The 16,707-nt window shown below is 37.7% G+C and overlaps 1 protein-coding gene and 1 non-coding gene across 12 annotated transcripts in view; both read left to right on the top strand.

Annotated features, from left to right (window-relative positions):
- LOC138708096 (nuclear protein MDM1-like) overlaps window positions 1-16,707 on the top strand; it is a 945,585-nt gene that overhangs the window by 367,307 nt on the left and 561,571 nt on the right. Inside the window, exon 1 of one of the 11 annotated variants that reach the window (XM_069838276.1) lies at window positions 15,140-15,309. The exons of the other annotated variants lie outside the window; for them this stretch is intronic. The gene's annotated coding sequence lies outside the window, so the exon portion shown is untranslated. Of the gene's footprint in view, window positions 1-15,139; window positions 15,310-16,707 lie in introns of those variants that run through there. 11 annotated transcript variants of the gene reach the window in all.
- TRNAS-GCU (transfer RNA serine (anticodon GCU)) lies at window positions 4,396-4,469 on the top strand. The gene has a single exon. It is a non-coding gene; the product is annotated as a tRNA-Ser (tRNA).

Raw genomic sequence — 16,707 nt, 5'->3', positions numbered from 1 at the left:
ACATGCAATATACACTACGATGTAGTATTAATACACTATACAGAGTGTTTCAAAAATACGGGGCATAATTTCAGGTATGTATTTCCCACATGTAGACAATCAAAATAGTTCATTACAACATGTGTCCGGAAATGCTTTATTTCCGAGTTATGGCCTTTGACAACATTGAAATTCACCGGAACGTTTTTCTTTCCGCAGGTCGTTGCCGTCAAAGGAGACATTAAGAGGGCACTCTGACAGTTCATTCCGAGGCGAAGGTTACATTCAGTGTTGTGTAGGCGTTAGACTGTGCGACATGTATTCAAATCAAGAGCTGGCAGAGATACACTTCATGTACGGTAAGGCGGACGGCAATGCTGCGCTGGCTCGTCGTTTGTACCAGGAGAGGTACCCACAGCGACAATGTCCAGATCGGAAGACATTTGTACGTCTCCATTACCGTCTGTGCGAGTATGGAAAATTTAACTCTCCTGGTTTGGGAAGGGGACGACCAAGATCTACAACTCCAGAAGTACAGGAGGAGATTCTGGAGGCTGTGAACATGACTCCTTCTATCAGCACACGAAGGGTAGCGTTGCAAGTCAATGTTCTTCATACGACTGTCTGGAAACTGTTGAAAGGGTATCATTTGTATCCTTATCATTTGCAACGTGTACAGGCCCTGTCACCAGCAGATTACCCTGCACGAGCTAGGTTCTGTCAGTGGTTCTTGCAGCAGTGTGGTGTAATTCCGAACTTTCCTGCCTTAGTAAAGCAGGAGGTGGACATTTTGAACATCTTCTGTAATGACAACGACCTGCGGAAAGAAAAACGTTCCGGTGAATTTCAATGTTGTGAAGGCCATAACTCGGAAATGAAGCACTTCCGGACACATGTTGTAATGGACTATTTTGATTGTCTACATGTGGGAAATACATACCTGAAATTATGCCCCGTATTTTTTAAACACCCTGTATACACGTATCACTAATAAACTCTAAATACATTAAATAATAAGTTAATAAGTACTAAACTACATGTGTACATTTACGCGCGCGTTAAACTTTCAAGTAGGCCTAAAAGAGCTGAAACAAAACTGGCAAACTCATGAGAAGAAATAATACACGCGACGGAAAACAACTTTTGAACTTTACGAATATATGTGGAGTGCATTCCTGATAAAATAACATATAGCCAACTTATTTACCGCTGCAGGGCTGGCTGCTTAGACAGAAGGAATGAGGATACTTTTCTCGTGTCAGGTAGTACATACTGTAAAATTTCACAGCCCTTCAACAATAGCCCCCGGCCTTGGAGACCAGCTTCAACCCTTCTGTAACGTTAGGTCTGCAAACTGGTTACTCCACCTACAACAAGTCTGACAGTTCCCTGTAAGGCCTATATTACACTATCAAATTTCTGTGTCACAGAATATGATAAAATCTTTGATCAAACATATATGATCAAATGTAAGATTTTGACTATATTACACTATGTCAAAACTTTGATCATATCTTTCATCACAGTTCTAATAAAGGATCCACAACAGTTCCATGCTAGTTGTAACTTTAAATGCAGTAATGGTTATTGCATTAATACTAAAGAAGAACTCAAAGAAAAAATATATTTCGTCGGCTTAGAGTGTAAACCTGCTTACCAACAAGAAGAAAATTTTAAAGGGGAAACAAAAAAAAACTGAGTATAAATTAACTCTGAAACTTTAGGACCAAACCCTAAGTACAGGTGGTGAAGTTTCAGAGTTAATTTATACTCAGTTTTTTGTTTCCCCTATAAAATTTCCTTTTTGTTAGTTAGCAGGTTTACAATCTAAGCCGATGATTTGGGTTAGAGATTGGAGTAGGGAGAAAAGATACAAAAGGAATCCATCAAACTCTACTGAGAGAACTTCAGTATGAAGATGTGAATTCTTATAAAGCCTATACTAGGTATTTAATAATGGATGATGAAACATTTCATGTGACTCATAATGTGATATTAAAAGTTTTGTGGTTTTCACAGACCATGTGTACTTAATGTCCGCCATTTTCTTTCTTCTCAGTCACAGATTTTATCAAAGGTATGATGATGACCATAACTTTTATTATAGAACTATGTCACAGCTAGATGTGATCAAAGATACTATATTACACTGTAAAATATTTTATCATATATAATTTATAAAACTTCTGTGACACAGAAATGTGATAGTGTAATATAATAATAATAATAATAATAATGATTTATTTTAGCTGGCAGAGTTAAGGCCGTAAGGCCTTCTCTTCCACACAACCAGCAAAAAGTGTATATACATATGCATGAACTTACAAAGAATTCAACAAATTGATTTAGATGAGAGTTACATGTATACAAGAGTTATTTACGAATTAAACAACAAAATACTATGAACTATTAATTAAACACTGAAATAAACTGGGTAGCAGAATTAAACTAAAATACATATAGGCCTAACTGAAAGACTCAGAAACTCACTTCACTCATACAATCTTCCTTTAGTGCGTGACGTCACGTTACCATGGAAACCAAGTGCTGTATGAGAATGGGAGCCCAAATATTTTCTCCTTTACAGTATTAGGTCTATAGGTTTCAATAGACACCGCTCGGCGCTCGTAACAGTTGACATTATCCTATTCCGCGGACGGTTACAGGTACTATTTATATAACTAAACACTGTTAATAACGAATGAAAATAAAACTTTTTTTTATTTTAGAAATACGGAATCGGTAATAGCTAGAATTAATTATTAATACGAGATAAAATTGTGTTTTACACGTAAATAGGTGAAATGGCACTTCACCTACTTCACCTGAATAACCGCCCCTGAACTATGGCGGAAGAAATTCGCTTCACAAAATCAGAAAGAGGCTCTGACAAATTAATATAGCTTGGCTACATGTACACGAGACTTACAGAAAATAAGAATGGAGTTGTTTCACGCTGGTGACATGCGTGGTGGATGTAATGCAACAGTCACGTTATCAGAAGATGGAAGCAGTGTCGTCAAAGAACCGTCTGAACACAAGAATCATTCTGCAGACTGGGGAAGGATTAAGGCAAAGGAATGTGTAGAGAACATGAAGGCAAGGGCGGGAACTTCCCGAGAACCAACATCTGTCATTATTCAAAATACGTTACTGCGTATAGCAAGCGAAGCCAATGTAAATCTACCGAAGAAACCATCTATTAAAAAAACTGTGTGCCGTGCCAGGAAGCTGCACCTACCACCTGAACCAAGGAATATTGACGAACTGGACGTTATAGCCGACAGATACATAGAGAGATTGAAAGGTGGTCATTCTCCTACCAAAAAGAAGCGGAAGTACATCGACATGGACAGACGAATATCACGTATAGTTGAAGAATACCCCCGGTACAAGGAGAAGGCACCGTCATCCGGTACTTGAGAGCTGTAGACCACAACCTAGAAGGACATTTTTGAAGCCAAATTTACATGTACATAGCAATTCACATACTTAGTGGGATTTACAATATTAATCTCTGTATCCATTCGCACAATGTAGAGCTTCTGGAAGTCATCGATTTATCATTGTATCTCAGTGTGGCAAATTATCTATCTGTGGCAAATTGTCTATCTGTGGCGAATTGTCTATTTCTGGCAAATTGTCCCTGTTACCAGTTTTCTGTGGCCAATTGTCCCAGTTCCCAAATTTCTGTGGCCAATTGTTCGGAACCGATTTTTTTTATAAATTAACTAAAATGAATTCAGGTTATAATTTTATTCTCAAACATACTCTCGAATCTGGAATCTTCTTGCAGATATACTAGAACCTGTCTGACGCTGTCACCTTTCAAAATTAAAATATCGGACACAAATACCTAATTGAACTTACTTATGGCTTTTAAGAAACTCGCAGGTTCATTGCTGCCCTCACATAAGCCCGCCGTCGCGTCGGTCCCTATCATGTGTAAGATTAATTCAGTCTCTATCATCATATCCCACCTCCCTCAAATCCATTTTAATATTATCCTCCCATATATGTTTCGGCCTCCCCAAAGGTCTTTTTTTTTTCCCTCCGGTCTCTCAACTAACATATTATGTGCATTTCTGGATTCGCCAATAAGTGCTAAATGCCTTGCCCATCTCAAAAGTCTAGATTTAATGTTCCTAATTATATCAGGTGAAGAATAAAATACGTGCAGTTCTGCGTTGTGTAACTTAATTCTCCTGAAACTTCATCCCCCTTAGTCCCAGATATTTTCCTAAGAACCTTATTTTCAAACAGGCTTAATGTCTGAATAATGGAGGTACGTTAACAGAAAGCCACAATTTAAGTCACACAGCATTTGTGTGCACTCAAAGTTGGGTTCTGGCGTCTTGTCAGCTCATGTGAGTTGTGTGGATATAAAGGAAAAATTATGACGGTGTCGTGTATAGTTCCTGGGGTAGCTCAGTCGGTAGAGCGTTCGCGCGCTAAGCGAAGGGTCCCGGGATCGATACCCGGCCCCGGAAATTTTCCTTGAAATTATTCAAACCTGCTTTACAGGGAGCTACTACCTGAAAGCCAGATTTGCATACAGCCTTAATGTCTGTTCTTCTCACAAAGTGAGTCCAAGTTTCACAACCATACAGAACCGGTAATATAACTGTTTTATAAATTCTAAATTTCAGATTTGTTGACAGCAGACTAGATGACAAAAGCTTCTCAACCGAATAGTAACAGGGATTTCCCATACTTATTCTGCGTTTAATTTGCTCCCGTTTTCATTTATATTTTTTACTGTTGCTTCAATGTATTTGAATTTTTCCACCTCTTCGAAGGATAAATCTCTAAATTTCATATTTCCATTTCGTACAATATTCTGATCACGAGACATAATCATATACTTTGTCTTTTAGTGATTTACTTCCAAACCTATCGCTTTATTGGTCTGTGGATAATCTTCGGGGCTTCTACCCCGTTGTCTTGGTGTTGGTGGCTGACGTTTCGACCGCTGTATTGTGGTCATCTTCAGAGCAGGGCATCTTACGCGGTAGAAGCCCCGAAGATTATCCACAGACCATGTACACCAGCCGCGGAAGCCTACGCGAACACTATCACTTTATTGTTTAAAATAAAATTTCCGTTGAACAGGCATATTAAATTACATTCGCGCGCGAATATAAAACTCATATGCAATAGGCCTACTTAGTAATTTCAGATTGTTTTAAATTAGTTTACTAGTTTTGATTTCCTCTTAACATGTTAAGTAGTGATTATACAGAGTGGGTTAAAAGTCGCTTTCCCCAAACATTTATTTACATTTAATTACATTTGATTTACATTTGACTACACATTCCCTTACAGATTTTGTTCAAAATGGAGGCCCTGTTTCTCATACACAATTCACAACGTTTGGACACTGTTACAGATGGCAGAACATAACTCACTATTTTAATCGATTTTCACGAATGACTGTTCGATCATCTGTCGCAACTGATGCAGATCCTGCGGTTCCTGAGCAAAAACATCATTTTTCAGGATACCGCACAGCGAAAAATTACATGGCGTCAGGTTGCATGATGTGAGTGGCCATTCTGTTGTGCCACGACGGCCAATCCATTCATGGAATTGCGATTCATTGCAAGAAATTAGCATGGGAAAAGCAGTTGACGCACGAAGATGGTTGTCAACTCACCACCTATTACATCGGCAATTCGTTTAATCAAGTTACATCTGTTTGTGTACAAGTATGAAACCTTAGAACGAATAATGAGGAAATCGACTTTTGACCCACCTTGTATTTAAATGTCTAAATAATTTTACATTATAATTGATAGCTTATCTTTATATTTCTGATGCATTCGGATTAAGCAGTAACTTACATAAATTTCAATAACATTATTTGACTACGTAAGGGTTGATCGCTCGAATGTACCTAAATTCAAATGTATGTGACTGGTAAACGGTCGAAGATAGAAACCTACAGTAACGTTTATATGAAAGGAAAACTCAACAAGTTTCGATATGCACATCACCATATCTCTACGTTAGCTTCAGTTGTCACAGTGAAGATATCGAGGCGATGAACGATCTCTTGCCAAGCATGTTGTAGCATGTCTTCTGGAATGCTCTCAATAGCCTCTATGATGCGTTCCCGAAGATCACGAAGGTCTCTGACTGAGGTGGTGCACACTTTATCTTTGACGTAGCCCCAGAGAAAGAAATCGTATTGGCGAATTCCACTCGTTTGGGTTTGTCATCCGGCTCCAGACGTTGCATTAACTCCACTTTGTATGCGTACAGTTTGAGACGTTTGTGGACAATTCGTTGCAATGTTGATTTTGATACTTGAAGTTCCCGAGAAGCTCTTCTTAATGGCTTCCGCGGGCTTCGCTCATACGCGGCTCGAACATTTGCAACCATTTCGTCGGATGTTCTACGACCACCATCATGCTTCTTCGACACCTATCCTGTAGCTAAAAATGTATCGTCCCACTTCTAAATGCTTTTAGCAGTTGGAGCATCATGGTTAAACACTCGCCGATACTCCCTTTGAACTCTAACAATTGATTTAAACTCCGTATATCATAACACAGTTTACGCTTTCATTTGCTGTGTCGCCATTTTGTCGCCACCTCCTACTGCTTGTAGAGACAGAGTTTGTAGAGCGACATGATACCGCCGCTGCTTGCCTTCAGTACGTGAATGAAACACACAGCAATGTACAGGAAAATCCTCGTACCCCATTTGAATATCTGCGATTACACGATGTAATCACGACACCCGCTTTGGTCACCTCTGACTTAGACGGACCGTGCCCTCCTTTTCACACCCTTAGCCATATACCCTATTTACTGCTTACCCAACTTGTGTTGAATGTGACCAAACTCTGAGTTTTACATATTATTATACAGCTTGAACCGTAAGTAATGTCATTAATTTAAGGGGTAATTTTTTTTAGATATTTCAAACAAAAAAAAGTTTAATATGATTTTGCTCGCTTTTGCTTGCTTTCCGAGATAAAAATTGTTTTATATGAAATTTTCATAGCGTGTTGCGGGAAAGCCATTGATTTAATTTCCAATATCAGTCAATTTAAGAGATCAGTGTACTATGATAACAAATTATTGAAAGGATTTGCAGGAATCTGATCAGAACAGATGCAACATTTCAAAAAATTCCTCTGTAGAACAAAACGTTACATATGTTGGGATCAAATTCCTGCACATCTAAAGGACAAAACTAAAATTATCCAAATCACTTAATATCATAATACACTGCTCTCTTAAACTGGCTGAGTATATTGGGAATGAAATCCATGGCTTTCTCAAAATACGGTATGAAATGTTTTAATATAAAACAATTTTTGTCTCGTAAAGGAAGCAAAAACGAGCAAAATTGTATTGTACTTTTTTGTTTGAAATATCTCAAAGAACAACCTCCTGAAATTATGGCATTGCTTACTGTTCACCTGTATACAGGATGTTAAAAATAAGTATCCAATATTTTAGGAAGTGATGGTATGCATCAAAATAAGAGAGTAATATCTAATAAACATATGTCCTACAACACATACTTTCTGAGATCTGAACACTGTTCCTAGTAGGTGCTCAATGTGACGTCCATTCATCGCAATGCATTTCTCTGCCTTACAATACAGCAGACTACCAGATAATCATACCGCAGTTGACACCCCTGGCATGGAATAATGATACGTCGCAAGGAATACTGAAAACAAAAGTCTGGTTGCGTGATATAAGGGGGGGGTCAGCAGAGATGATGATGTGAATTTTCGTAATCAGCATGTGTAGCGTGATGAAAATCCCCATGCAGTTGAAGAAACAAGGCATCAGCACCGATTCTCAAACAACTTACGGGCAGGGGTTCTTGGTGATACATTAGGGTGCAAATTAATCCGAACAACGCAATTACTTATGCAAAAACACTCAAACGGGATAAAAAAGGATATAAGACATACCTCAGTAATCTATGTGGCCTCCCTTGTTCCTAATAACAGCTCTGAGACGATTTGGCATGGATTGCACTAATTTCCCACAAATATTCTTCATTTCTTCATCGCGAAACCATACACCAATAAGGGCAGAAATCATCTTCTCCTTTGTAGAACAATCCATTTTTTGCATTCTTCTTTTGCTAATTGACCACAAGTTCTCAATGGGGTTGATGTCGAGTGAGTTGTCTGGCCAGGGGAGTACTTGAATATTCTTCTTGTTGAAGAATTCTGTAGTTTTTCGAGACGTATGGCATGGTGCCAGGTCTTGTTGGAACACACCTCTGCCATCCGGAAATGATTTTTGCAGCTGGGGTACGATTCTTGTTTCCAATAAGTGAATACATTTGTCAGAATTCATCATTCCCTTGATAGGTATTTATGCTCCAGGCCCTTCATGTGTAAAACAACCCCAAAACATTACTTTAGAGAGGTATTTGGGTGCTTGTTGGAGATGAGTTGCTGTTACTTTTTCGGATCTTTTCCGTACGTAAGAAACACGGTGGCCGTGGACATCGAAATCAGACTCATCGGAAAAAAGTACATTCTTCCAGTCATTCACTGTCCAGTGTTGATGTAATTTTGCCCACATTAAGCGTTTTTTTGCACATAACAGGGGTTAGCAGTTGCTTCTTAATAGGCTTACGAGCCCTTCGTCCAGCTTCCAAAAGCCTACGCCGCACTGTTGTGGCGTGAATATTCGTCCCAGTGGTAGCCATTAACTCGCGGGTTAAGTCGACAGCAGTTAGTCTAGGATTTAATTTACTTTTCCTGACAATTAAACGATCATCTGCAGGTGAAATCTTCCTTTTCCGGCCACAGTTTCCTTTTTTCTGGGGTGTTATGGATCCAGTCTCCCTGTATCGTTTTATGATCGAATTAACAGTAGCCAAACCGATGTGACATTCTGCAGCAATTTGCCTCTGTGTCATAGAAGAATGCTCTGCTAATGTTATAATTTTAGACCGTTTTCGTGGAGATGTATCCATTTGTGAAGACGACAGAATGTACACAGGATTGCAGTATTAAGCCTTCAACACAACTGAAATGCTTATAAGTACAAAACGACAGGCAAAATGTCACATATTATAAAAAAAATAATAACCATAGACCTTCAACAATGGAATTACACGTACTACAGATGTCAATTAAAGCGGTATGAGCAGCTGTGAGGCCAAAAATGACAGAAAATGTAAAAATATGTCGTGTTCGGATTAATTTGCACGCTGCTGTAGATTAATAGGTCCATACGTGTTACCACAAAGATTAACTGGGGGCCGTTATCAGGACTTTCTTATTAACGTATTAAAAAAATTCAAAGAGTGCGTGATTCCTTACGCCGAGGGGCAGAGGAATGCACGTCACATTGAGCACTTCCTATGAACAAGTGTTCAGATCTCAAAAAGTATGTGTTGTAGGACCCATGTTTATTAGAGATTATTTTCTTGTTTTGTTGCATACTAGCACCTCCTAAAATATTTAATATTTTAACACTCTGTATATCACTCAAACAGCAACTCATTCGCTATTACTGTTTATTTGCTTATTTATTTACCTTTATTTGTCCTACTTACTGCACACAAATATTAGAGATAGGTTGACCAGATTTTTATGGTCCAGCAGGGGACATCGGCAATTAAAAAAAAAAGAAACACAAACACTTATCTAGTCACTATCCGTTGAAATGTTGCAGAAGATACATGTAACAGTAGATAGAATGACAGAACTTTGCACACTAAATTTGTAGAGTATCTTAACTTTCGAACTAAATGCATAAACACACGTAACTCCTATACATAATTATAGCCACTAAGAATTCAATTTCAGTACTGACGCATGCATGGAAGTCTTTCATATAATATTGTACACACTGAATTCTAACACACACGTTTTACAAGTACTTGTCTGAAAAATATATCCTTTTAAAGATCTGTTCATTCCCATACAGATTCACACTACGTTCTTCAAATGAGAAATGAAAGTTTGTTTTCACTTGTAACAAAGATGTTTCAATTTTCTTTCTTGACTTTTCATCAGTCCAGATTGATTTCAATATGGAGAAAAGTCAACTAACGAATTACTGACTCAAAGACACATGATTAATGACACTATTTTGAGAAGATTTTCAAATATAATGGACTTTTTTAATGTTGAAAAACATCATACCACTTTTCACCTGTTAGTTTGTCACAAAACTCCTAATTTTTGTTTACCTACTTAGAAATGGACGCAACGCGAATGAAAACGAAGATACTGTTTTCCTTAAAGAGTGCAAAATATCTCATACTATGCTCTCTGGTTCTTGTCTCATATTGAGAACTGTTCAGAAATGTGCATGACTCGCAGGAGATTCATCATGATACTTAAATATTCACATGTAAAATGTTATTGAAACAAAATCAAAACTTCTGGGGACAAAATTAATTTTCAGGGACAAAAATGGGGACATTTACTCCCCGGGGACAGCAATTGAAGACCAGGGACTGTCCCCGGAAATCGGGGACGTCTGTTCAGCCTAGTTAAGTTAAGCGCTCACTACATCGTATCGCACTCATCAGACGAATCGCACGGATCGCAAAAAGACAATCTTTACTGCAATTGTTATGTAACCGCGTTCACTACATCGAATCGTACGCATCGGCTCTCGGCAAATCCGTCCACGTTTCTCGAATGAGCAACTTTTCCTATACGTATGATCATGGCCTTCTTTAATAAATAAATTTTAATTGCTCAGCTGTTACTATTATATTGTGCCATGTTCACTGTCGCGCCAAAATGGCAGACGGAAAACTTATTTCGCTTGTAGAAAATAGCGAAGAATTATATAATTTGAGGCGTTCCCATTACAGTAATAAAGTCGTGTCTTACATATATCCCCTATTATGTAACCAATATCTCTTTCGTTTCTTCCTCTTCAATTAAGACGCATGAAGCAATTACAAATTCCTATTCTAACATTCATAATTAATAGATCTAACCTCAAACTCGTCTATTTTCAGCAATTTCAATATCGTACGACGTCATGTTTTAAACAGCTGATAGGGAATACGATGAGGCGATGAGGTAGAGCCATACAGTGAACGCACTGCACTTAAAATATCCGTACGAGAAGTGCGATACGATGTAGTGAACGCTTACCTTTAGAGATCATTCGTAAAGTTGTATATCATTCATATTCGATAATCATTTGCTCAAGAAACAGTTATGAATAAAATACAAATAATAATTATTTATTTCGCATGTCTGGCGGTAGTATTCTTGCTCATGTGTCAAGTAAAGAAAAAGTATTGGAATCACGATATTACAAAAGAGAATTCCTGTGAACACTTCTACTAAACTTCGTTTGTGGCGTAATTTTAAACAACGTTGTAGCCCTGGACCAACGTCAGTAACATTGTAATTTGCTATAAGCCATTATTATTATTATTATTATTATTATTATTATTATTATTATTATTATTATTTTATTATTATTATTATTATTATTATTATTATTTTATTATTATTATTATTATTATTATTATTATTATTATTATTCATTTATCTAGCGGAATTCTAATTTCTGAAGTTCAAATTGCAGACGTAAAACTGGGGTGTTTATATTCACGAAGTGACGTAACAAAGTAATATAAAAATAACGAAAAGGGTTAGCGGTAACTTACGTGGGACGACTTGTTACGGAACTTATATGAAAATGAGCAGATCATCTAGTAAGGAGAACAGAATAAATAAGAGATGGTAAACAGAAATTCTTAATTTGATTCCAAGGGATATGAAGAGGCCTAGACAACGACCACACATTACAAGGACAAATGAAATGAGAGCTCTTGTCGAAGTCCAATGCGAAGATAAGGTTTCAGATCCGGGTTTAAGCCACAGTCGCATTTGTCGCATTTTGTTACTCGACATCTAAATATGCAACAAACTTTGAATGTAAATGTGGAAAAATGCGACGACCATATTGGACTTCAGAAACGACGATGGTAATGGAGAAAATGAAATCAGAGATGTGTTTAAACTAATCTGAGTTTAAATGAAATGCTAATGACGTGGACATGTTCAAAAAGGTATTGAGCAATCAGATGTTCGGGAATTGGTTTCAATTCAAATAAGTTAAGTGAAAATTTTATTTCAATTGATTTATATAATTCCTTAACATACTGTAAATTGCGAGCGAGGATTTAGTTGCATGAATCTTGTCAAAACTAGAATTAGAAACCGCCTTTCAGTAAAAAGAGTTAGCACTCTGCTAACAATAAATCTTGTAGGGCCTACTACTAAAGTATTTCAATGAAACTGAAGCTTTCAGGTATAACTTCATGTAAAGTTGACTTGAATAATTTCGAGGGGAAAAAATTGTTCCGGGGCCAGGCAACGAACCCGGGACCTTTGGTTAAACGTATCAACGCTCTACCAACTGAGCTACCCGGGAACTCTACCAGACACCGATCCAATTTTTCCCTCTAGGGCCACAGACATCAAAGTGGGCTGACAACCGTCAAGCAACCAACATTGTGTGCACACTACTGTAACTTAATTATGGTTTTCTGTTAATGAACAGTGTCGTGTATTATGCAAATCAAGCTTTCAGGTATAACTCCCTGTGAAGTTGATTTGAATAATTTCGAGGGAAAAATTGTTCCGGGGCCAATTGGTTGCTTGACGGTTGTCAGCCCACTTTCAGACCTGTGGATATAGAGGTAAAAATTGGATCGGTGTCTTGTAGAGTTCCCGGGTAGCTCATTTGGTAGAGCGTTGGTGCGTTTAACCAAGGGTCCCGGGTTCGATGCCTGGCCTCGGAACAATTTTCCCTCGAAATTATTTAAAGTATTTCAACGTTTAGAGTTCCATAAAATAACGTATTTAAATGTGATGTAAATTCAGCAGTAATTGATTCTAAGCATACCTACGTCTAATGATTTACTTACATAAGTATATGTAGAGTGTGATAAGATGGATTGAAAGTAATAAAACTCCAAGAAACAAATTACATAACTTTGTATTTCTGCATACTTTATTAATTTTATATTTCTGCACAATTATTTATAAAATTGCACAAGCAATTCGCAATTTACACAAATATAGTTTTTCATTTGTGCATTTTTGCGACAATTGCATATTTTCTAGCTTAAACCCTGTTTCAGATAGGAAGAATTGTAAGAGAGTAGGGGAGATTTTCGTCTTCCAGTGGACTGTCAATGGTTGAAGTTTATTTTAAAATAATCGGTTAACGTATAATCGTTTTTTTTTCGATTAACCTCCCCTCCCTGCTATGTACACTCGCCCAAACATACATTTCGATTTTCCCAAATGATTGAACGTTTTGCTCATAGGATAAGGTCATTGACCTAGTAGACGCCCATGCTAGTGGTGAGGTCGTGAAAACATTGAGCTCTCCGTCCGTGTCCCCCATGCTTTTTCATTGTATGTAAAGGGGACACGTGTACTTACAATAACTATGAAGCAATTTTACCCTAAAATGCAATTCCAAACTCGTATAATTTGCATAACCGTCTCTAAGACAGGTGTTACTGTGAATGCGTTTAAAAGGTTGTTACCGTTTGAGGGTTAACAACAGAAAAGTGTGCTAAAAGGCAGAGGGATCCGTGGGGAGCAAGAAACACACGGAAGGCATTTGACCTGGCCACTGGAGATCGTCTTGCAATGGACTGTCAATGGTTCAAGTTAATTTTAAAATAATCGGTTAACGTATAATCGTTTTTTTTTCGATTAACCTCCCATCTCTACTATGCACACTCGCCCAAACATACATTTCGATTTTCCCAAATGATTGAACGTTTTGCTCATAGCATGAGGTCATTGACCTAGTAGACGCCCATGCTAGTGGTGAGGTCGTGAAAGCATTGAGCTCTCCGTCCGTGTCCCCCATGCTTCTTCATGGTATGTAAAGGGGACACGTGTACTTATAGCAGCCGCGGCGAAAATGCGACTCACGAGCACATTGTGGCTCGCAGTGCTTTTCTCTCGCTTCCTACCTACAACCCCCACCCTCTTACTCACTGGAGTCAAACTCCGTTCTATTTGTATTTGTCTCGGACCTGCGAGTGGCGTATCGTCGCAATATCTCTCTCGAAACCATGTACCTCTATAAAAAAAACGATAGTTTCAAGTAGGATGGGAGGATGCATTCTTTTGCTTACAATATGATGAGAATATTAAATGTATGATTTTTTCACAAATATTACTAGGAAAACTGTTGTATAACATAAAACGGCATTATAAGTTACTACATGTTACAGATGAAACATTAAAATGTTAAGTGTTATTATTATTATTATTATTATTATTATTATTATTATTATTATTATTATTATCATTATTATCATTATTATTATCATCTCTGTACGTCGATTCTTTTACAGCAGATGTACGAATAATGCGGTTAGATTTTCAATTTAAACTCACAGATTTACAATGTGACGTTAAATGAAAGCTAGATGTAAGGACTTGACAGATATTGAACTTTTCATATCTTTGGAAAAAAATAAATATTTGAAGCTTCGTTCTTTCGCTTGCTCTGTTGAAGCCATGTTCGCTGTAACTTACGTTTGTGAAAAATTATTTTCAACAATGAAAATAGTAAAAATCAAATTTAGATCACGACTGATAGACAAATACCTTCGTGATCAACTACGATTGGCAGTAAGTGACATAATTCGTGATTTTGAAACTTTGTCGCAGAGACATTCTGAAAACAGTTAATTTTAGGTTGTGATAATGTGTCCTATGTTTTCTTGTTCATTTCTTTCTTCGTTACACGTCCTAAACATTAACTTCCCCTTCGATTGTCCGCCTCCCTCCATAGGTGCTACGCACGTTGCAGCTTACACAGTGGCTCGGCGCACCATGGCCTTTTCGCCACGGTTGACTTATAGTAACTATGAAGCAATTTTATCATAAAATTGAATTCCAAACTCGTATAATTTGCATAACCGTCTCTGAGACAGGTGTTACTGTGAATGCGTTTAAAAGGTTGTTACCATTTGAGGGTTAACAACAGAAAAGTGTGCTAAAAGGCAGAGGGATCCGTGCGGAGCAAGAAACACGCGGAAGGCATTTGACCTGGCCACTGGTATTAATGTTATTATGTAAAGTGTTAGTGACAGTTTGCCGACGCGGTGTGGGCGAGCCTGCGCAATGCCCTGCGACGCGGTTCGGAGCGAGTCGACGAGTCGAGGGCTGGCGCTCGTCTGGGACGGATACAGTTCAGTCCACTCGCCTCGTCTCGCCTTGCAGGTAACTCACACACCCATTTTCTTTGCAAGGGCTTGGCCATCACACTGACAGAAATTGCAACAGTTTCCAGTAACCACACTTCAGAACGGAAGGAGAATAATGTGAGTCTTCTATACTTCCAAGATAATCCTCTCTTCTAACGATCTCACAAATATTAATTGCTATTTCCTTCCATGTTCATTCAATGTGTTTCAAGTACATAAAACATCAGGAGTGTTTGATGAAACAGGAAGCCGTCTGCAAAGCATGTGGAATCGTGTAGATGTTACAATTTTGTCAGCCGGTTACCACTCTGGATTCAACCACTCCTAATGTCATGGTGATTAACAGTATTGCCAACTTTTGAACGCCGAGTGAGGAATATGTTTCTGGCTGCATGTAAATTAATATCTGCTGTTGAGAATCCTTCTTAATTTGAATTTATTTGAGTGCCACGTATTGTCGTGAACATACGTTAATTTTAATAGTCTCCCTCACGTTATCAATGTACACTGTGTCGTTTCATAAAGCATTAAATTTCCTCGCACTGTTGTCCGGGTGGTTTAATTGTGAACTAGTTTAGTGAAACATGAATTTAGACGTTCCCTTTTCGCATGTATTGTATAAATATAGTGTTTCCTGTTTTTACAAACACATTCGATGCCGCATTTATTGGTAAATGTTTTATTGGTTGCTAATTTAAGTAATGATCGTACCCAAGAGGGTAATAATATGTTCGAATGCATTTCTATCTGTAATTGTGTGATGGCGTTGGCTGGTTTCATAAAGTTCCCAAATGTATCCGCAGTGGGTTTATACTTTATTGTCAAAGCCGCAATATCAAGTCCAGTTTTACGATAATTTTATTATAACGTTTTTCGAAAATTCGTAACCGAGAGATTTTTATTATATTAATTTATCGGTCCAGTCAATCAAATCTGTGACTGAATATGTTAAAGTTTAAATAATTCATATAACTCATGCTTAAAATTTCGGTAGGCCTCAATAACAAAACACGTGCTAGCAGATAATATTTGGTGTTCTAAACCACGCAGAACACCTGGCGAAATAGCGGAAACTTATCCCGTAAAGGAACGTTTGAATTATGGTCATTACTAAGAAGATTTTATGCAAGTAACATTTTCTAGTAATTGGTCTGAAATTATAGTCCAATGTAGTCTGAAATGCTTGTGGATTTCAAACTAATGGCATTTTGCTAGGAAATAATATGGTCCAAAATTACTAGGGTCCTCTTTTCCCTTCTTCAACTTCTTCCTCTTCTTTAGCTCTGTGGTTATTTCAGCTCAAGATTAGACTCTTTTTTTTTTACAGCCTTCCAGATACACCAGTTCAAACTATGGGCTTAAAATTACTTGTATTTATTCCCACTTCGCCCCAAGTTCTGCTGCTAACAGTAAATAACCACAGTTCATCTTTATCAACTTGTATTTAATTAATAATTTCGTGTAGTAATTAATAAAGCAATAAAATTATCCCATAATCCGTGTTTTTAACATTAC

The sequence above is a fragment of the Periplaneta americana genome, chromosome 10, assembly GCF_040183065.1.
Source record: "Periplaneta americana isolate PAMFEO1 chromosome 10, P.americana_PAMFEO1_priV1, whole genome shotgun sequence".
NCBI classification, from domain to species: domain Eukaryota; kingdom Metazoa; phylum Arthropoda; class Insecta; order Blattodea; family Blattidae; genus Periplaneta; species Periplaneta americana.
This window is presented reverse-complemented; position numbering and strand designations above follow the sequence as displayed.